Raw genomic sequence first — 22,191 nt, 5'->3', positions numbered from 1 at the left:
TTTTGAACTATAATAAACTTCCCAAATTACTGATTTTAACTGAAATAAACAGGTAAAATCTTCCACAGTCTTATCTTCCTTCACAAACTTCTGCATCAAGCATTCAAGTACCTTTCCCCCCCACCACGCAGAACACGTTCCAAGTGCGCTCATGTGCTGGGCATAGACATATATGTTAGTACAGCCTTGTTTTTCCTACTGTAGTCAGACATATGACAAAGATATTTAATACAGAAATACACCCTCTTTGTCTCTCATCTTCCCAAGCATCTTGTCTTTTAGGTATGACTGACAAGCTTTAAGCTAGTCTCTCTTTCAAATTGTGTATTCTCACATTTTTTTTACAGTCTGAGCCAACGTATGCATGCGTACTACCCTCTACTAAAACAGTAAAACTCAAAAATCCTTCCAGGAATTATACACAAGGCACACTTCAAGATGGAGACTACCAACAACAAGGCCAACTCCTGTCGTGTCCTTTCAACTCGGGCATCGGGCACTGAAGTCAACCAGACAAAAGCGTACCAAGCTCCTACCTGTGCACTCCATGGGCGGTACCTAGTTGCAAACCAGTCCTATAAGAAAGTATTTTAAAGTGAGCTCTTTTCCACTACTGCATAAGTGTCTTTCCCCTGAATTGAGTTTTAGTTAAAACAAAATTAGTCTTTCTGAACTTACGCAGAAGTAAATGTAAGATCAAAATCAGGTCACAAGGAAGTCTTTCACAGGATAGGCACCAGTAACCAGATTTCCAGCCTTAAGTCAATTGTTGTTTCTGTAAAGGGATTTTTATACGTTATAACAGTAATAATGCAAAGTTTTCAAAAATACTGAAAAGGAATGTAATTTTTTTAATACATAATCTGTAATTGTGTTCTAGCCTACTCCAATCCCTGAAATCTTTAACCGAAACCCATCTAAATTCTCTCGCAGAACTGTTGTTTCCAAATCTCTGCTTTTGAAATGCACTGAAGTCATGGCCTGTGTTTCAGTATTGTCTTACCCTGCTGCCCTAGAAAGCAATATTGAATTAGTAATGCTAGAATAGGTGGGTTTAAAATTACTGACATTACATGAAATGAACTCTTCCCTCCTCTAATATTTTTGAATCTTTCATACCACTATTCATTTGAGACATACTGGCTGAAGAGATTCAACCCATACCGTCATGCAAGACATCAGCCAGCTTGGAACCACTGCCACCAAATCTGTTTCATCAGGCTTCCTTTTGGTGCCAGTCTCCATTATGCAAAGCATCTCTTTAAACATTCAGCATTTGTTGCCCTGGTTTCTACAGTACCACAACACTCATCCGTAACTTGCAACAGTGGAAAAGAAATGGCACAAGAAATGCAAAATAGCAAAACCGTAGTCTTTTTAAAATGTTGTCGCCTTGACTACTGACTCCATCATAGACGCTTAAGTCCACATGTTAACCACTCTGTTAAAAATGATCACAGCATCTTTTCTGTGCCTAAGCTCTCAACGAGAGCATCACAGTATGAAGCAGCAAACACTGTCTAGCTGGACAGCTGGGTAGGCTTTCCATTGGTATATCCATATATTGCAAGCCAGTGGCAGTCACGCATACTGTTTCTAACTTTCAGCCCACCAGCCTCCCCAGTATGCAATACAGGGAAAGGGGCTTTATTCCCATGTCACAGCCTCCCAGGGCAAAAAATGGAAGTAGCAGTTGTTACTCTGAGAACATCACACAAATGTAGTAGGTCATACATTTAAAAGAAACAAAAGCAGATGGTTTTTTTTGCATGAACAGTTACATTACAGAACTTCTCTCTATAATGCTGTGGATTCATAGCCTTGTAAATGCTATACATTTACCAGAACTGAAAGACTGAGTGAAAAAAAGCATAGAAGAGAAATTTATTGAGGACAGCACTTCTCCTCCTTCAGGTCTCTAAGCCACCAGATTTGAAGGATGCCATTTGAAGTATGGCTCCTTACTAGTGTATCCTGCTGGCCATTGTCAGGAAGAGATACTAGGTTTTGTCTGATCTTATTCAATTCAGCTGTAAAGCATTTATTGACATCAAGAAAATATTTATTAATGTTGTTAGTCTGCATACCCTAGTAACCCAAAGGCCGGGTGAATAACTGTAAGACATCTAAGCTGCCAAATATATTTCTCCCTAAAAATAAATTTATTTCAAGCTGGTTAGGACAGGCCCTACAGTTTTGTATTACCTTAAAACTATATCTTGATGTCAAAACAAGAGTTGCTTCTGTCAAAAAGCCAGTGCTAGAAAATAATTTTAATGCATTGATGGTAGGTATTTTGTTTGGGCTACCACATACATATTCTGAATATTTATCTCCTTGCATTTTTATCTTCATCTATAAATTTACATACTGGAAACTCTGGTGTGTGTACGATACATACACATGCTTCACAGTATTTATGTAAAATGCAGATTACAGTTATACTTGACAATTTTTTTTTTTTAAAAAAAAAAAAAGAAAAATTGTTTCAGGCTCCAGTGTTACTGAAATAATGATTAAAAAGCTTTTTAACATACTGGCAATTAGAAGTACCAAGAGAAACTAAACCCTCACTTGTTTAGCATCACCTAGACTGGGTAACTAAGGGAGGTCTTCCCCAGAGTTCAGTGTTTGCTTTGCTTTCAGCACATGGCACTTGGAAAGAACAGAGGTGGGAATGGGAGACGAAATAGTGATGAAAGAGAATTTAACCAAGAAGCATAACTCTCAATGTACCAAAAAAGCAATTTCTTTAACACAGACATATTTTAAGTGTTCATTTTACCATAGTACCACTATTTGCAGACTGTGGAACAGATTTTTAGTCTTGTATTAATGCAAATAATAGTCTTTAAATCAGGTTTTCTTCCATTTTACTGATACAGAGTATCACTTACTGAAGTATTTTTAACAGTTCTTTCTGTTCTCCCAATTTCTACTTCAATTTGTCCATTAATTTGTAATCTATAATCATTGACATGATATATTATAGCAAGGATACAGCTTTTGACCTTAAAATTATAGTCATTATTTCAGATAATGATTTATGGTTACAGTTTAGGTAGATAGACATAGATAGTTTAATTTTGGAGCACTTCCTAATTCTTCCTATTAAAAATGAGCTACAAGATGAAAAAATACATGTAAACTGAAAACTACTTTATTTAGAGAAAGGCAATGGTTTCAATGATGATCATTCTGACTATAATCAATGTATACAGAAACAGTATAGATGGACTAATGAGAATTATCTACTGGGAGAAAAATTGCATTCCAATCTATCATTTACCTTTATTATCACTATAGATTCTTATGAAATCATCTTAATATCCAGATATCTTACATATGCCTGATTAGCCAATTTATAGCAGGAGACATAGATATTAAGAAGTAAGAGATAATGAAAGCAGATATGAAAAGTCAAAATGCATATCTGATTGCAAAATTTCTTTCTCTGAAAAACTGCCACAAGGATAACTTTTTTTATATTGTCACTGCCTGAATTAAGTTAACAGTTTTGATTTATTTAAGTGTGTAATGCTATTAAGAAAATTGTTTTTTAAGTATCCCAATTCCTCAGATTGAAACAATTATCATTTTTATTGTGATGTGAAGAAAGTCAGTCTGTAATTAGATCTGACACCAGAAAGCTGCATATAGCACAATGTTTTAGTTTATTTGAAATCTGGATAGATAAATATGGGTTGATATCAAGTCCTTCGTTTTCATTTATGAAACTCCTCAGCGCAAACACTGATGCCATTCATTTTTTATATGGAATTCCTGAACCAAATTCAGTCTTCTGGGAATTACATGAAATGTATCACCTAGGGATCAGAGCTTCACGGACTATATAGTCTTAGCAGTTACACACCATTTCCTTCAGGAAGAGAGTTTTCTCATCGTACATGTGGAAGATGTCAAAAGGCACCCTGTGCTGTCCTTACCAGAGCAGCATGTCTGGTTATTATCCACAGAGAAGCTAGGTTTTTGGGAATGGCAGGGAAAACAAGTCTATTTCTGTCATGGTTTAACCCCAGCCAGCAACTAAGCACCACGCAGCCGCTCACTCACTTCCCCCATCCAGTGGGATGGGGGAGAAAAATCGGGGAAAAAAAAAAGTAAAACTCCTGGGTTGAGATAAGAACAGTTTAATAGAACAGAAAAGAAGAAACTAATAATGATAACACTAATAAAATGACAACAGTAGTAATAAAAGGATTGGAATGTACAAGTGATGCGCAGGGCAACAGCTCACCACCCGCCGACCGACACCCCGCCAGTCCCCGAGCAGCGATTCCCCCCCCCCCCCACTTCCCAGTTCCTAAACTAGATGGGACGTCCCATGGTATGGAATACACCGTTGGCCAGTTTGGGTCAGGTGCCCTGGTTGTGTCCTGTGCCAACTTCTTGTGCCCTGGCTGGGCATGAGAAGCTGAAAAATCCTTGACTTTAGTCTAAACACTACTGAGCAACAACTGAAAACACCAGTGTTATCGACATTCTTCACATACTGAACTCAAAACATAGCCCTGTACCAGCTACTAGGAAGACAGTTAACTCTATCCCAGCTGAAACCAGGACAATTTCTGACACTGAAGATGGATTTGAGTCATGGTTAGCGGAGTAAAGTAGATGTAAAATATGGAAATCTTTCCATCTCAGAAATGTCATGAAGTCTCCTAATGTTAGCAAGGGAGCAAATAAATACTGACATTAAAGCGAACAAACAAGAAATGAACCTCTGGCAGAATTTACACATCTTTTGGCACTTCTGTATCAGACTTTCCTGCACGAAGCACTAACTACATCATGTTTTTTTTAAAAAAAAGTTTTACTCTACCCCATTTATTACTATTCAGCAAACAAAAAATAGACTACGCCAAACCTAAGGACAAAACAAGTTTCCTGTAGAACTCTTTCTCCTAATATTGTGAACAGGATGAAGTATGCTTAAGATCTCCAGAGTTAACTTCTTGTGTTGGAGAGAATTTTTAAAATATGAGGGAATAATAGAGGAAATGACCCCAAAAGCACTAAAGATCAAAATTGGGTGTTATTGTTAATCATTTGGAATGTCTATTTTCCCTTATTTGTCCCATCTTTTTTTTCCTTCTGTTTGTGATGATATGAAATTTATGATCTAAGATAAGTTTATGTAGAAACAAGGATATTCACAGCACAAGCAATCAGAAAGTCTACCTATTTGGTAGAATAATACTTAACAGAGTTTTAAAAGACAGGGAACTGGTATTGTGAATTAATTATATTATTTCATCCAGATGAAACCTCATTCTTCTGTTCCTATTTTTTTAGAAACTTTGAGCTAGAAAATGAAAATATGACTAAAGGTAGCTGTAAGAGTCCTTTGCCTTCTGCGTACGCTGACAATCACATAAAACAGCTCTGCACTTCAGCCCTGAAGAGAGGCTGCAATAAAGCGCTGGGTGGATATGTTCCTATATTCTTCCATAACAAGCGGAAGGGGTGAGTATGGTCGATACGGGTGTGTTCATATCCTTTTGCACTTTTGGAACCTGTCTGTATAGGAGATAACTACAGTAAGAGGAAAACCACTGTTGACAGAGAGGGGTTTTTTTTAGAAGTAGAATAAGGAGCAATGAAGACAACATAAAGAGAGTGTTTTGGGAATAGCAGCAAGGCTGGTGTAAAAGCAGGCCTGCTCTCAGGGTCACACCAATCAAGGACTCTTACCTCCTTTTCTTTGACAGTGACTGAGCTTTCAGGAATGCTGGTAAGCAAGTTTGCTGTTGCCCATCAGCAAATCAATGCTGATTTTACACTAGTTAAGGGATTTCCACTCTGTTTCTCTCTGAGATGTCATTTCCACTCTCTACATAAACTAGCATATACAGTCACCCATGCACATTCCCACATCATCCAGAGGGTATTGTTAATGTAGCATGAGCGAAAGACTACTAGAGATGACAAACTACATCTAACATGAACTAATTTTCACTGCTTTCAATTACTCCAAGACAGGAAAGAAGCAAGTTTCAGTTGCTCCCAGACTTGTGAGTTGCTGTCAGCAAGGGCCCACCAGCTCAGCATCTGCTTCACACAAGCCAAGCAGTTTCCCCTAAGAAATCTTTCTCTAATTGTACCTATACAATAAAAAAAAAAATAAAAAAAAATCACACCGATAAGTTATTTGATCCAAACTAGTATTCAGTTCTCGCTGAACGCAAATGCCAACTAATTATCCACCATCAAATATTTATCTAATAGACCTTATAGAGGGAGCAGGATCTGGAAAAAAATAATTGCTTTGATGTCTGAGATCCAAAAATAATCTATTCACATGGCTGAGACTGAAACACTTCAAATATAATATTAAATAGAAAAAAAATTATCAAAACTCTGACCCAGTATCTGCAGATAAATAGCTGAAGGCATGCCCAGAATTGGTACTCAGGACTGGGGGAGCAATGCCAGCAAAGAGGAAGAGGAGACAAGTTACTTGAATAAAGTGACTTGGATCGCAGTGAAACAAACCTGGTAAAAATCTTCAGAGGAGCAACGGAAGAAGCGACTGCGCTTTCCTCCCTCTCTGTCCCTCAGATGTCAAGAGATCTGTGCAGAGCCCAGCAGGCTTTTGCCCCTCATTCGTTCCTGAGAGGTAAAGGCTGGGGGGGGGGGGGGGGGGTGGGGGTGGGGGGTGGGTAAGGAATTCCAGGTCCAGAAAGTACACGGCATTAATATGAACAGAATATTGGGGGATATTCCCATTTGAGGAAAAAGATCAAGCACTCCTTTTGGTTGCCACTGGGCATTAAGCTGATACTTTTATCAAGAAGAGGTTGTCTTATGGGCCCAATTAAAAGATAAAAATTGAAGGTAAGATCAGGCAGCAGGTGTCCGCAATGGATAGGCTCATCAGTGGGGTCCAGCAGGATCTCACACTAGTCCTGTGCTCTTCAACACATTCAGAGATCATGCAGAAAGAAGAACAGTAAAGTCTCAAAGCTGGTTGACAGTAGTGACCTACGATACTAAAACAAACCAAAATTGCTTACAAGAGTTATAGAAGACTGCCATGATGCTGGATTACTGCAGAATAAATCTTAGGTAACTATAAATGCTTTCAGAAAACATTTATACAAATTCACAGAAGATTACATTAACTATTCTCAAACATGAAGGTGTCCCTATTCTGTGGGGAGAATATCACTATGTACTTATTGTTCAAATAATTTTTTTCGCCCTGGGTACTCACTCCTGGTATGTCAGCCACGATGTAGTGGGTCTTTGGTTTGACTTTGTACACGTGCTTCTATGTTCAGCTGCAATTAGAACAATCACCAGAAACCTCCTCCTCTCAGGACAGCTGCAAGATGAGACATTTTTGCATTCTGGACAGAGTCTTTTCCTCCTTAAAGCAGTATCTGGATTTGTACCGGAAAATATTTCTTTGCCGATTATGAACACCTTTTCTGATCCAAAGCGTTTCACACAAGTGGCTCTACCACACAGACAGAGAAAGTTCTTCCCCCTGCTCCTGTCTCAGCAGTGAACTATCTTTAGTAGCTTTGACACTGATACATGGAAGTCTGACCTTATTTGACAAAGTTATTAAGTTTGATTCAGTGAAGGCTTAATTAAGAGTGCACATTGGATCAGTAAGATCACACAAGCCTAACTTTTTTTTTTTTAAGATGGCAAGATTGCACTAAAAAGAATGAGAAATTCCTTTGTGTATATGCTTACTTAAACAATTTCACATACAGAATCAGCAAGTGTATTAAACAGGGCAATAAGTGTATTTAATTTGGGTCCTCTATTAACAAAAAACATTCTGTAGATTACAATAAAACCCTAACATATGCACATTCAATGAGATACTGCTTTCTAATTCATGATCTCTCCTATGACTTACTGCTCTCAATCCATCCAAACCAGTGATCATCAGACTCATACCTCCATTGTAAGACTTTTCCATTATCTGACACAACTCAGTCCTGGGAAGGTTTTATTTGCTATTTAATCCACCTTTTCCCTTTTTTCTTTTTTTTTAAGTCTCATTTTATTACTTAGATCAATTCAAGCAATGCCTCACAATTCTTCCCCCTCCAGAATGTTAGTGGGTTTTGTTTCCCTGCACAGCACCTCTCATCTTTGTGGAGATGCTGTGGAAGACCTCCACTTCATACAGATTGCCACAATCCCATTGATTTCAGCAGAGATCTAACAGTTTGTACCATTGAAATACCTGCCCCAACCTACATCACCTATTTATGACCATCACTGAAGCCACATGCGGAAAAAAGAGATTTATTCCTCTAATCCATGATGTAGGGATAATATGAAATCACATCCAATCCTAAATTACCCCATGTGCTAAATCCTGACCTATCTTCATTGTTGCATTTCAAGTTTTAAGTCTTTTTTTTTTTTCTCCAAAAAAAAAAAGATCTAAGTGAAGAAAGACATCTAAATTTTTCTTTGCAGCCCCTCACACTACAGTACCAACTGCACTTAACAGGCTGTTTTAACCCTTGTGCTGGATCATCAATCTTCAACTGGATCCAAGAAATGTCCTTATTACATGAATAATGTAGTTTTACATTATATGTATCTCTAGCCCAAGGAATAACTAAGGATAACTGAGAGCAGAGTAAAGGAGAGGGAGGAACAGCAGCATCAGAAAACCATCATAAATGCCTTTACAAATAAGAATAACAAAACAATTCAGAGACTGTTAGGAACTAAAGACGTTTTAAACAGCCTTTTCCTTTCTCTTTAATCTATCCTCCCTTTCTCTCCCTACCTTCCTAAAGTCTGAATAGTGAAGTGAGAACAAATTAAGCATTCTCACTTAATTAAGCAAAGAACATTTCAAGTTAATTCATTTTGTAACAGTACGGCCTTTATGGAAGCAAAGTAAAACATAGTTTTAATGATCCGCATTTCATCTACTTTCAACTGAAAAGAAAAATTACTAAGTAGATGAACTCACTTATGGTGACCGATATGGTGTCTGAATAGGACAATTTTCTAAAAGCATCACCCTGCCGCAACTGACTTTAATGGGGTGTTTTGGGTGTCTGGGCCACTTTCATATTTTGTATCCTATAATGACAGTTACAATAAATAAAGACACGCTGCAGTTCAAAATTTGTGTTGCTCCCACCCTGCACTGCCTTTTTGGGGTTATGACTTTGGTAGTCCAAAATAAAAGCTAGAAGAAACACCCATGTCGGTGAAAAAACAGTTGGACTCGGCTACTAAGCTGAAAGGGTAAGAAAATCAGATGAAACAAGGCAGAACAAGTTCTGAGTATGTTTTAAGAGACGAAGCATACAGGTAAAGGCATTGGGCTGGAACATTAGCTGATGTTGACATTGGACTACAATGTACTCTATTTTAAAATATATGAATCAGAAATACCTTCAAAATAAGAAAGCACAACAAATCCTTTCAATTTAGCAAATTCACTATATCATCTATTAAACTAATAAGTCTCATTCTTCCACTACAAAAACTGCATTGAAAGACTTTATATTCTAAAGATTAAATTCTCAAGTGGAAGAGCATATTAATACTCTAAAGACACTCCAGGGCACATTTTATGAGGCCATTAAAGGATGGCTTGGGCAGCTGAAGGCAGTTGGCAGTACCTACAGAGTACCTATTAACAGCCCCATTAAACCACACCCTGGCCTATCCAGCTGCTTTGGGAATTGGGGACAAAAAAGTTATTACCAGATGAGATCCTGCAAAGTTCTGCATCAGTCCTCTACAGGACCTTACACTTGTTAACTCTGAGGGTGCATGTCAAATGGGTGTTTCCTGTTTGGGGCTTTGTTTTGGTTTCTTAATTGATCAAATTGATTTAAAAAAAACCCACTCCCTTACATCGAATTACACATGCCACTCTCACCTACAGCAATGGGACACAGAGTGCCTGCTTGCGTTAACAATTCCTGGCAATGTGACAGACTAGAAACAGGGACAGGAGGAATAAGAAGAGTTTCTGCTTTTAATTTAACATTTTTAAAAAAATTTACACAATATGACCTGAAGGCATTTTCTTTGTATCTTTCAGGTTTTGTCCCTATCTTTATGGGAAGCTCTCCCCACCTTGCCTCCCACAAGAGATCATCTCTTTGTTCAGTCCGAGGGACTGGCAGGGTGAGGTTTCTTTTCACTACCCCTAACCAAAATATGTTCTTGTCAGAGTTGCTAAACCTCAGGCAAAGAAATGTCCATGGGACAGTTGCTCAGGGCATCGCTTTCATTCAGCCTAAATCCCGCTCTCAAGCAAGGCAGCCGTAAGAGAAACTAAGCATTGACATGCTGCTCCAGATTATTGCCAAAATAACTCCCCTACCTCACATAATCCACATTTCTGGTGAGTTTTCTTTTGCAACATAGCATTCTGTAGAAATGATTATTAGACAATTAAAAAAAATAGTAACTGCTAGTCAGCACCCTTCTGTTTAGGAATACAATATGCGGATTCCTTTTTTTCATGTTTTCTGGCTACCATTTATTTTGCAGGTTTCTACCCAGACATTCTCTGCTTAGACCCCGATAGTTGTGTGAAAGTGATTAAAAAAAATAGATCTGTATTTCTAGTATCTTTATAAGTTACATGCTACCATGCTTTGTACCAGACAGCAGTCTTTCAGGTATTTCTCCTTTTTTCCTCAGCATTATACACTTTAATAATTGAACATAAGATCATAAGACTGTGCTTCACTGTGGTCCAGTCTTGTCACTGTAATACAATTGGATAGTGTGTAATCATCTCTAACTGCAGATGGAAAAGTATATTTTTGTTGTTGTTGTCAAGGTTATTTGAGTGTCTGGTAGCACCAAAGAGTCCAAATGAATAGAAAGGCTAAGGAATGATTTAATCTGAGAGCAGATGCCTCCTATAATGCAAGTTGCCTATAACAATTTCTCAAGACAGCATTTTGAGTGGGAACGTAATATGTTTGATGATCAGTACTCTCATATGCCAAAGGCCAGGATCTGGAGATTTAATGTGGATGTACTTGTCAATTGGTAAGATGCCACTTACTGCAACAATAAAAGCTTTCACAACATCATAGTGCTAATTTAAAGAGGTGGTCCTGCAAATTTAGTGCTAGTTGAAAATTTTCCTCTTAATCTACCTTAGAAAAGTTAGACAACTGTAGAAAGTTTTTGAAGTTTCACACGCTGTTATTATTGGTTTGAAAAAAATATCATATTGCTCGTATTATTTCCGTTGGTCTGAGTTTTGGTGAATTCTTATCAAAGGAGTTAAAAGACTGCCAAAAAAGAACGCGTCCCCTTTCTGTCCTCTGCTTTCTCTCTAGATAAAACACGGGGTCAAAAGTACAAGTGTTGACTGTCCAACAACAGTGTTTCTACACTTACTGCTTTTGGAAGCAGCTAGCTTTATTGAAAGGAGAACATTTCTTTCCCATTTTAGGTTTAACTATAGCTATCGACTGGAGAAGAAGAAATGGCAGCGTGTCTTGTGCTGGTGGTTTGTGAGGAGCAGACAGAGAGGAAGGATGCCAGCTTTTTACCCTCCACTGTTTGTTCCACTACCACCATACCCCTGTCACACTACTCTTTCCTAGAGTTACTTCCACTCAAAACATTGCAATTTGTTCCCGATGACAAAGGCGGTAGATGCATAGCCGCCTGATCTAACCAAAATAACTACTGTGGGGATAAGAAAAGGGGATGCAAGGATTCCCAAACACTGGAAACAAATATGCTTTCAGCCAGCTGCTGTTGCATTTGAGCAAACCATCATTGTGGTTTCGTTCAGAAACACTTCACCTCCCTACCATTATGACCTGGGGTTTTTTGTTTGCTTTTTTCCAAGCATTACACAGTTTTTAAGGGACACATTATGTGCTGTGCTTTACTTGTATGCAGAGCTGGATATTGCCTTTAAGACCACTGATGTGTCTGGTGAAGCCTTTCAATCGTAAAATAATTTAAAAAAGAAACCCAAGCCCACCATCAAATCCAACTCTTCTAAAAGAAGTTGTAGTACTTCAAATACTCTTCATGATTTACGTGATGATGAGACTGAGAAAGACTACGGAGCAAGAGAGGGGAAACAAAGCAAGCCTAGCAGACAGTAACACTTAGCAAGGATCATCCCAGAAATAACCATGTTACCAAGCACAGCAACACTAGAAAACTTCACAGGAGCAAAAGCAAAGCAAGCACATTAAACATATCAGAAACCTATTTACAGGTGTTGCACATAAACAGATACCAGAGAGAAACAAGAGTGGCAGCAATAGCAGAGATGTCTCGGCAGCAGGTTTGCAGTCCTGAGCCCAACAGAGGATGTGATTTTTAGATCCTCGCCAGTTTGCAAGGTGCTGTTTTACGCTGAGCCACAGTGCAGGAGATCTGTATGCAGACTTTCCTAGCTACAGCTGATAACCATCAATGTCTCAGTCATCTGGGGGAAGCAGGAGAAGATACCTGGTTGTCTACTCAGACACATAAAATGAATTAAGTATATAAACTTACATCTCAGAGCCATATCATTCTTTCTGTTAAATCCAGTCAAGAAATCTAGAAATTATTTCACCTGTCTACTTCAAGACCAAGGAGTTTAAGTACAAACCTAATTTCATTTCCATTAGCAAGTTTCTGTTTCTTTAAGGCAGTTGTGCAAAGCATGTTATTGAGCAAAAGCTAAAAAACTAAGAGAATTTTGAGTTAATTATTAATAAGCATGCAAAATGTAAGGCAATGTGACGGTCCAAGCAGGACTGCATGTACAGACATGCTAGGCAAGCGCAAAGATTTCACCCAGACAATTTCAGATTTCTTGACTTTAACTCTGCTCCCCATTAAAATTCAGAATAAACAAGAAAACAAAAGTATGAAAATATGTTAAATAGATGTGCAAAATGCATGACAGATGACTCTGCTGTGGTAAATAAAATATAATATCCTCAATTGCTACAGAGCATTCATTCTATGAATATATGAAATACAAACTAAGAACAGTGAATAAAACAGCAAAAAAAAAACCCTTTTCAGAATGATATCTTTCATAAAATAACCATTAACTATGTGGGCAGGAAGAAAGAGGTGTATGGTACAACGGTGGCCCTCAAAGAGAAGGGAAGTCCAACCTGTTATGGCTCCAAACTGATCGTTTTACCACTGCATGTTGTCTCGCATAGCAGCCAGTTAGGTGAAATCCCAGAATCGTTCAGTCTGAGGGACCCGTGGGGCAGCTCGCCCAAACCAAGGCAGGCCCAGTCAGAGCAGGTTGCCCAGGGCTGTGTCTAGTCCCATTTTGTCTTGAAGGCCTCCAAGGATGGAGAGCCCCCGGTTTTGCTGGGCAGCCTGTGTGGAGGTCACAAGAAGGAACAAGGGATGAGGGGGAAGAGGGAAGAAGGGAAAGAAGAGAGAAAGGAAGAGAAAGGGAACGAAGAAGATTCCAAATAATTTCTAAAGACTAAGGAGAGGGGGTTTTTATGCAGTTGTAACCTAGTGACTTCTGTTGCTCAGGCTTCAGGCAGGCTTAGCCTCTGACAAAAGATGAAGCACCCCTGTACAGACTGATGTACAGTTTTCTTTGCTCCCATATACCTTTTTCTATAAAGTTTGCAATATTTTACATTTACCTTAACCTACTTTTGTTACAGTTCATTTTGTGGCTGACAAACCACCTGGCATTTTGTTTCCTTGGTGATTTTTGAAAGCAAGACATGGGAACAGCCTTATACTGCTCTGCACTTTATACTAAGGCTAACAGGGTGATCCTTCACCATGGCTGACGAGCCATTCAGGGAGCTCTTGACTTGTAAAAAAGCAGGTATTGAAAAAAACATCTCCCAGAACCTAAAAATAGCAAAGCAGGTTCTCCAGCATTTAAGTAGCCCCAGAGAAACCTTGCACCATAATATCTTACTAATCTCTTCTTTATATGAAATCAGCACAATAACATGAAGACAAAGTGGGAGCTACAAAAAAGGTGAAGATTTGAAAGCAGCGATGATGAAAGCGACCATAGCTAGGATAATAAACACAAAAACAAATCAATGAGGGGAACAAAGTAAAACTGAAGAGAAAGTGGAGAAGGTACTTAGTACAGGAGTTCAGTCTGCAGTCATTCAGCATCTCCAGCGCACACAGTCAAGGCAGAAAACTGAAACGTGCACCAGTTCAGTCCTAACTAGTACCAAACATTAAAGCATACCTACTCAGTCAATAAAAAAACCCAAAACCCCACCATACCTAGTCCTTTCTGAACTACGCTGGCTACAGGCAGAAGCTGAAATGAATTTCAACATCTTGGTTTCTGCCATTAGGGTATATAACGGACACAGGCCCCAGTACAAAATTACCCAAAGCAGAAGAATGAAAACTGTGATAAACAGTTAAAATACTCCAGCACTATAATTTTCTCCACAATAAAGCCAAGGTTTATCCTCTGGCAGAGATATAGCTCTGGGAAGACTGGGGCCCAAATCCATGGGATAAACTCCCTCAGCAAATGAGAAGACCATTCTCCACAAAGACTCCTCTTCGGCTATGTTTTTTCGAACAAGTATAAGTAAGGAAACACAGACCAATTCTAAAGTCTAAACCAAGATACTTTGCTGCACACACTTTCTCTCTGGGAAAAGAATAAGAGAGCAAACAGTGACAGATGTTAGACACACTTGGAAAGTCCTCGGATACTGTGGTGATGAACGACTATAACAACCTCTTTAGGACAGAACAGACGGTTTATTGTCTGAAGCACAAGATACCGTTCCCCTTTGATAATGCTTGTGTACTGCAGTATCGTACCAATGAAGTTACAATAGGGATATTGTTTAAAGAATAATTTAAAAAAAACTCTGAGAGAAAAGATTATTCATCATACCACCGAGGGCTTTATTTTGCATAGCTTATAAAATGCACGATTGTGCTAACATACCTAATTGTCAAGCTACTCTTTTGGCAAGCTAACGTATGAGTGGGTGCCAAACAGCAGGGAATACAAAATGGAGTGGAAAAACAGTTGAGATTTGATGGTGTTGTGCCTCCCATGAAAAGTGTTCTTCCATGAAAATATATAATATACATATGTGCATGCATTGTAACTAAGACACTGAGAAGCATTCATAAATCTATTTTTAATATTGTCTCTTATTTTTCTGGAGTTACTATTGGAAAAGTGGATAGCGGGATTTGTTTTGCAATGTTGCTTCACGTTGAGCCAGATTTAGGAAACATGGACCTAAAAACCTTGTTATAGGTAAGGAGTTATGAATCTCCGAGATCTTCATTTAAGACTGTTGCTTTATTATTTCTGTTCTATATTACATACGTATGTTTGTTGTTTCAGTTTTTTTCTTGCAGATACAGAGGTTAGCGGCAGAGGTAATATCTCTGCCTTTTTCAGAAGTAAAGCCAAGCCATCTGGATAGTCATGTGTTAAGGCAGAGTATTATTCTAAAAGGGGTTGTCTGTGCTTCTTAAAACATCTTACTGGAAATATCAAGTCAGGTTTCTAGTCCTGCTATTTTTTAGGGTTCGTTCATATATACTCTACCTCGCTAAGCTGCCAAGCCCCTCTCCAGATCTTTCTACTCCTCTCCCTGTTGGCTCCTTCCATCATCCCCATTACATCTACACTGGCAAAGACAAGAAAGCTTTTCCTTCACCCCAAGTCCAACTGTCTTAACGGGACTAGCATTCAGAAACCTGAAGACTTCTCCCCTTCACTCAGGAGAGACTCTCTCTACACTTTACACTCACGGGGAATGGCACTTGAGCCTCAATACCCACCAAATGACCCTAGGTGTTATTTGGGAGAGCGCCAGCTAGCATCGGCTGGAACTGCACCAGTGATCATATTAACCTCTAGACAGTGTGGCCAGTCATAGGCTGCTTCAAGCTTGTGTGTTCTACATCTTACCCATTAAGATGCATTTTGACCCCGAGGCCTGTGACCCCCAATCCAAATGCAACTGATAGTCTCAAGTCCCACACTGATTTTGCAGATATTTAGTAGAAAAGTAACTGGCTCACACAGCAGTTGCTGTAGGTACATGTACATGTATGTGTGCATGTGCTTACCTATAGACAAAAACGTATCAGAAAGCAGAAAGATGTTGGAGAAAGCAGGTATGACTGTCATCAGTCACATATGGCAGGACCCCTGGACTACATAAATCTCTGGTAACACAAAAATTGAGACAAAAACAGGAGAGAGAAAACACGTGCACTTCCAGTCCCCACCTCTCCTATTAGAGACAATGGCACTCAACAAGACATTTTCAAATCTAGTTGATTCAGCAAAGGTACATGTTAAACACGGATTGCAAGATATCGGACTGCTAAAACTTTTCTCCATATGCTGTTTCTGATCAGCGTATACGTGTGTGCATCTGCACGTGTGCGGGGGCAGAGGGAGGGCGCGAGGGCAAGGGAGCAGCTATTCTCTTCTGCCTCTGCAGGCACATTTCTGGTCCCCCCAGCGCAACCTCCACTGCAGCAGTGCGGCTGTAAAACCCTGCCCTGAGCCAAATACTCTAACAGCCCAAATTTTCTGGTTCTGTGCCAAAGATGCCTCAGCCAGGGAAACTGCTCCCACCTATTTCAGCATTCTGCTTCTGCAAAACACCAGTTCACCCATTTTCAAAATGCACAAAACATTACTTGCAAAACACCCTCTTTTTTATTATTCTATAACCACTGACACAGGCATTTGTTTATACTTTGGGGAAAAAAACGTCCCTCTTCCCCCTTATTTCTTTCACCTTCCTGTACTGGTTTTGGCTAGGATAGATTTATTTTTTTTCTGTATTAGCTGGTATGGGGCTGTGTTCTGGATTTGTGCTAGAAACAGTGTTGATAACCCAGGGATGTTTTGGTTACTGCTGAGCAGTGCTCACCCAGAGCCAAGGGCTTTTCTGCTCCCCACCCCACCAGCCAGTGGCTGGGGGGGGGGGGGGGGGGGGCACAAGGAGTTGGGAGGGGACACAGCTGGGACAGCTGACCCCGACTGGGAAAAGGAATATTCCAGACCATATGACATCATGCTCATCATGTAAACCTGGGGGGGGAGAAGGAGGAAGGAGTGACACCTTTGGAGTGATGGCGTTTGTGTTCCCAAGTAAGCGTTGGGCATGATGGAGCCCTGCTTTCCTGGAGATGGCTGAACACCTGCCTGCCCGTGGGAAGTGGGGAATGCATTCCTTGTTTTGCTTTGCTCGTGTGCACGGCTTTTGCTTTAGCTACTAAACTGTCTTTACGTCAACCCACAAGTTTTCTCGCTTTTACCCTTCTGATTCTCTCCCCCATCCCACCAGGGGGAGGGAGCAAGCGGCTGTGTGGGGCTTCGTTGCCAGCTGGGGTTAAACCACAACACTTGTGTAAGTCTAATCATTTTCCCCATCTTCCTGGCAACACCTCTGCTAAAACATACTGACTAGCAAGCAGGAATACATATGTTTCACATCTCTAACCTTTCTGGTTTTATGTTTTCAAAGTTATTTATTCTAGTACTAGAGAGGAACTATATTAGCATTTTGATTGCATTCTTCACAGCATTTTACAAACTTATAAGCAAGTATCCAGAGAAATTATTTCTACCAAAAATACAACTTCACATACAGAATTGCTGCCATTAGCTAGTTTACAGTGTTCATTTATTAGAGCGAGGGTAAAGAAAAGAAGTTGTTAAATACTGGCTTTTAGTGATGGAGTTCAGCATTGTTTGGACTGGCTTAGTTAGGGCTAGGCTGGTTTCCTGTCTTCTCCCAGCACTTGCAATATGAGTGGTTTTCATTAGTTACTTGGACATGTACAACAAAGTCTCTGTTGTGTAAAGCCATCTCATGTTATTTTATAACTGGTAGTTGGTGTTACATCAGCTTCTGTTTCTGAGGTTCTAATGCCAGCAAGGCTGTAAAACCAACTACAGCCCCAGTTTCTTTAGGCTCTTTTAGAAAGTTTGGGTGGAGGGTTTTACTAATTCTGTGTTCCTGGTGCTTTTGTATTGATGCCAGGCTTGCTTGAGTATAATCTGTAAAAGGCTTGAAATAGATATATGTTCATCACTTAAGTAATATGCTTAGAATCTATTATCTTGAAGTAAAATTATAGCTACATTACCAGCAGCTCCATTTTTGAATGAGCTAACAAAATCCTGAAACAGAAAAACAACCTTCCTCCAATCCAGCAAACAGCAAAATGAGCATACTCTGTTGTAAAATATTTGACTTCTATTTATAACTGGTGTAAAGAAGTGGAGCCAATCAGAGTACAGAACTGATCTGTCCAGAAGGATCTCTTATTTTTAATGAGCCTATCAAGCATGCTATGAGAAATAAACAATCATACCAAATGTTCCACTGGCAACCTATTTGAATACGTTTTATCATTCAGTTACTATGGAGCAATTTGGTTTGATCTCCTACGACCAAGCTCTTACAGCATCTCAGTAACTGACTCTGTCTCCTAGAAAGCAATCCCTGGTCCTGAATAAGCACCTCTGAGCTCTGTCTAGTGGAAGGGTTGAGTTAAGCACAGCTTCAACTGCAAGCGTAAAAGGAAATCCCCAGAAAAGCTTCTAAGCTGGGGGTTAGGCCCTCCAGGCAGAGGAAAGCGTTACGTACCCACTCCAGTGCCTGGATGAGCACTCTCGCCACTGAAGTATTACAGAAAAGGAAACCCACTACTCAACCCGGCTCCATTTTAGCAGAAAGCAAAAGCTGCCACCGCGTGTTAAGACTGGGTTTGATCTCACCGGCATGCCACGAGTGTGCTCCGAGAGGCCCTTCCAGACCCAGCGATCCTTAAGCAGCTTAGATGGAAACACATCTTTTGGGGGGATTATAGCTCAAGCAGACGTGACGCTCGGAGAGACTTGAAAAAGGGAAGAGGGCTGCTCCGGGAGTTTAGGAGCCTGCAGACTCAGGTAGCAGATGAGAAATGGTTTTCCCTGGTCTGCACCATCCATTGTAGTGCAATACCTCAGCAAGCGCCCGTCCTGTAGCACACTACTCCAGAGACACCCGAAGGTAACAAGGGATGCTTCTGTTAAAACAAAGACAACATCCCTGTTCTCATAAACAGCCAGGAAAACACTGTAGCAGGTGCAACAGGAGCAGATCACACACCTGCATCCCAGGAGTGCTAAGAAAAGTAGCATTTGTATTTTTTTAGGGGATTTTTTATTTTCTTTTACTTTAACCAACCCTATCTTAAATTCATTAGAACTTTATTTGTCAAAACACCAGCTTCCCCCCCCCCCCACCCCCCCCAATAGAAAACAGTTGTTCATCATTTTACAATACCTTCTTCTTAGCAAAGTAAGAGCTCCGTTCAGCACTGAATCATACTGAATGTAACACCTTCAAAAGCTGCTTAACTTAGCATGATTCCTGATGAATCGTTTTCTTTCACGGTGAGCCGAAAGCCACTCTTTTGGACTGAGTTTCTAGCCGTTTGCACACTCTTGGGTACTAAATTGCACAATTTTGCTGCTTTTGGCTTACAAATGGAAGAGCAACAGCAAGGCAGGCACCTCCACCACAGAGTCATCTGTCACTCTGCATACCACACTAACTCTTTGTGGTATTAAGTTATGAATGTGAGGGAACTCTATAAATAAAGTCTGACAAGTGGAGGCGGGAAAGGGAAGTCCACCCAATTTGTATTGACAGTTTCTCTTCATTTCTTCTTTTTGTCAGCAAATTTTATAATATATAATCTTGCAGCAGCCAAAGAAATTTTATTGATGAAAGCTATAGTCCCAGTCAATTTTCCCTAAATTGATATTTTCAATTTACTAATTTGGCTATTGAAAATTTCTAAGCCCATCACAGTTCAAAAAAATAAAAAATTTGGATCTATGACCGGTAGTAAAAATGGATCACAGGCTGCAGAAAGGATGCTCCTGGGGCACTGAGAAAAAACAGATGGCCTTTGGTAAAAAAACCCAAACAAACAAAAAACCCCACCCACACAACAAAAACAAAGTTTTGAGTTTTGGTTATTTGAGATTCCAAAAGCTTATATGAAATCAGATCTCCTCTTTTCCATTTTCCTGCCTTTTTTTTTTTTTTTGCCTCTCCCTCTGTATTTAAAATATTTAGTATCTGTTAAACATTTATCACAATTAAGAAAAAAAATTGTACCTTTTTACCTATCTTTTGTAACTCAATACTTAGTTTCAACAAAAAAGTAAAAAAAAAATACTAAGGTAGAGGACAAGAATAATCTCAGGGCCAAAACATACAGCTTTCAAAAAAAAATTACAAAAAAGAAAAAAGCATCTTTACTTGATTTGCATGGTAAACACTGTATCTCATATATACACAATATACTTTTACAAGTTCGAATAAGAGATTCTATTTGAAAACACCCTGAAGGAAAACAAATAATTGTTCTCTCTGAGAACACGTAAACCATATGTAAAATCAAGTCTCCTGTATGCAACAGAAGAAATATGACTGACATCTCACTAGAATGAACCAATACATAGGTGAAAAAAATCTTCCTCTGGAGATCAACCAGAGGCAAGTACATTGAAAAACTACTTTTTTTTTTTTCTTTTTCCCTTTAAGTAACAAAGTCTTTTTTATTCCAATGGTTGCTTAATGTTAAAATGCAAAAGAAATTAATGTAAGAGCAACCATAGCTACTGACTTAGTCTTGTAAGCACCCCAGCTAGAAAGCCACCGTTACATTTGCTCCTCCATTCTCTCCGTCTGGCTACATTAACCTTTCATTCTCTTTTACTCAGTAGTAGAGCGAGAGAGGAAAATCCTTTCTTCACCCTGTGGACTGATGGTTATTGGTACTCCCCTAGGAGATGCACATTCAACCCCTTTTCAGTTTGAAGCCAGGTCTCCCCTTCCAGTCAAAGTCCTTTAACTCCTGTGGTGTGTTGTTCCAAGGAGGTTAGGTCCCTACCACCACTCCACAATACAATTGTGTAAGAAAATCACGTTACCATTCTGTGATGGCCACACTTTGAACACAGTAATCAGCTTGGGTCCCTGGAGGAGATCCAGGTGTTATCCTACCCTCTTCTAAATTCCACCTGGAAGTACGTAAGTGCATATGCAAAATTGTGGAGATCTCTCTTGCAATTACAAATTTAGGCATCTAGAGTAATCTTGGTTATTTTCTGAAGGCAGGTTTTGGGGGCATTTCTGGTTGATTGGTTGGAGTGTTTGGGGGAGTCACTTTTTGGGGGTGAGTTTGAGGGTTTTTGTGTATTATCATCATCATCATCCCTATTCTTTTTTCATCTAGAAATCCACCTGTATTTGTGTGGTGGGTTGACCCTGGCTGGATGCCAGGTGCCCACCAAAGCCACTCTAAGACAGGGGAGAGAAAATATAATGAAAGGCTCAGGGGTCAAGATAAGGACAGGGAGACATCACTCACCAATTACTGTCATGGGCAAAACAGGCTTGACTTGAGGAAATGAGCTTAATTTATTACCAATCAAATAGGAGTAGGATAATGAGAAATAAAACCAAATCTTAAGAACACCTTCCCCCCAGGCTCAATTTCACTCCTGATTTTCTCAACCTACCTTCAGCAGCACAGGGGGACAGGGAATGGGGGTTGGGGTCAGTTCCTCACACATTGTCTCTGCCGCTCCTTCCTCCTCAGGGGCAGGACTCCTCACTGTTCCCCTGCTCCAGCGTGGGTCCCTTCCACGGGCTGCAGTCCTCCAGGCACAGACTGCTCCAGAGTGGGTCCCCCGTGGGGTCAGAAGTCCTACCAGAAAACCTGCTCCAGCGTGGGCTCCTCTCTCCATGGGTCCGCAGGTCCTGCCAGGAGCCTGCTCCAGCGTGGGCTTCCCACAGGGTCACAGCCTCCTTCAGGCACCCACCTGCTCTGGCGTGGGGTCCTCCCCAGGCTGCAGGTGGAGATCTGCTCCACCGTGGACCTCCCTGGGCTGCAGGGGGACAGCCTGCCTCACCAGGGTCTTCCCCACGGGCTGCAGAGGAATCTCCGCTCCGGCACCTGGAGCATCTCCTCCCCCTCCTTCTGCACTGACCTGGGGCTTTGCAGGGCTGTTTCTCTCACATAATCTCACTTCTCTCTCCCGCTGCAGTTTTCTTGTGCGTTTTTTTCCCCCTTCTTAAATCTGTTCTCCCAGAGGCACTACCACTGTCGCTGATGGGCTCAGCCTTGACCAGCGGTGGGTCTGACTTGGACCTGGTGGCACTG

Source organism: Accipiter gentilis, chromosome 12, assembly GCF_929443795.1.
Source record: "Accipiter gentilis chromosome 12, bAccGen1.1, whole genome shotgun sequence".
Classification (NCBI taxonomy): domain Eukaryota; kingdom Metazoa; phylum Chordata; class Aves; order Accipitriformes; family Accipitridae; genus Astur; species Astur gentilis.
This window is presented reverse-complemented; position numbering follows the sequence as displayed.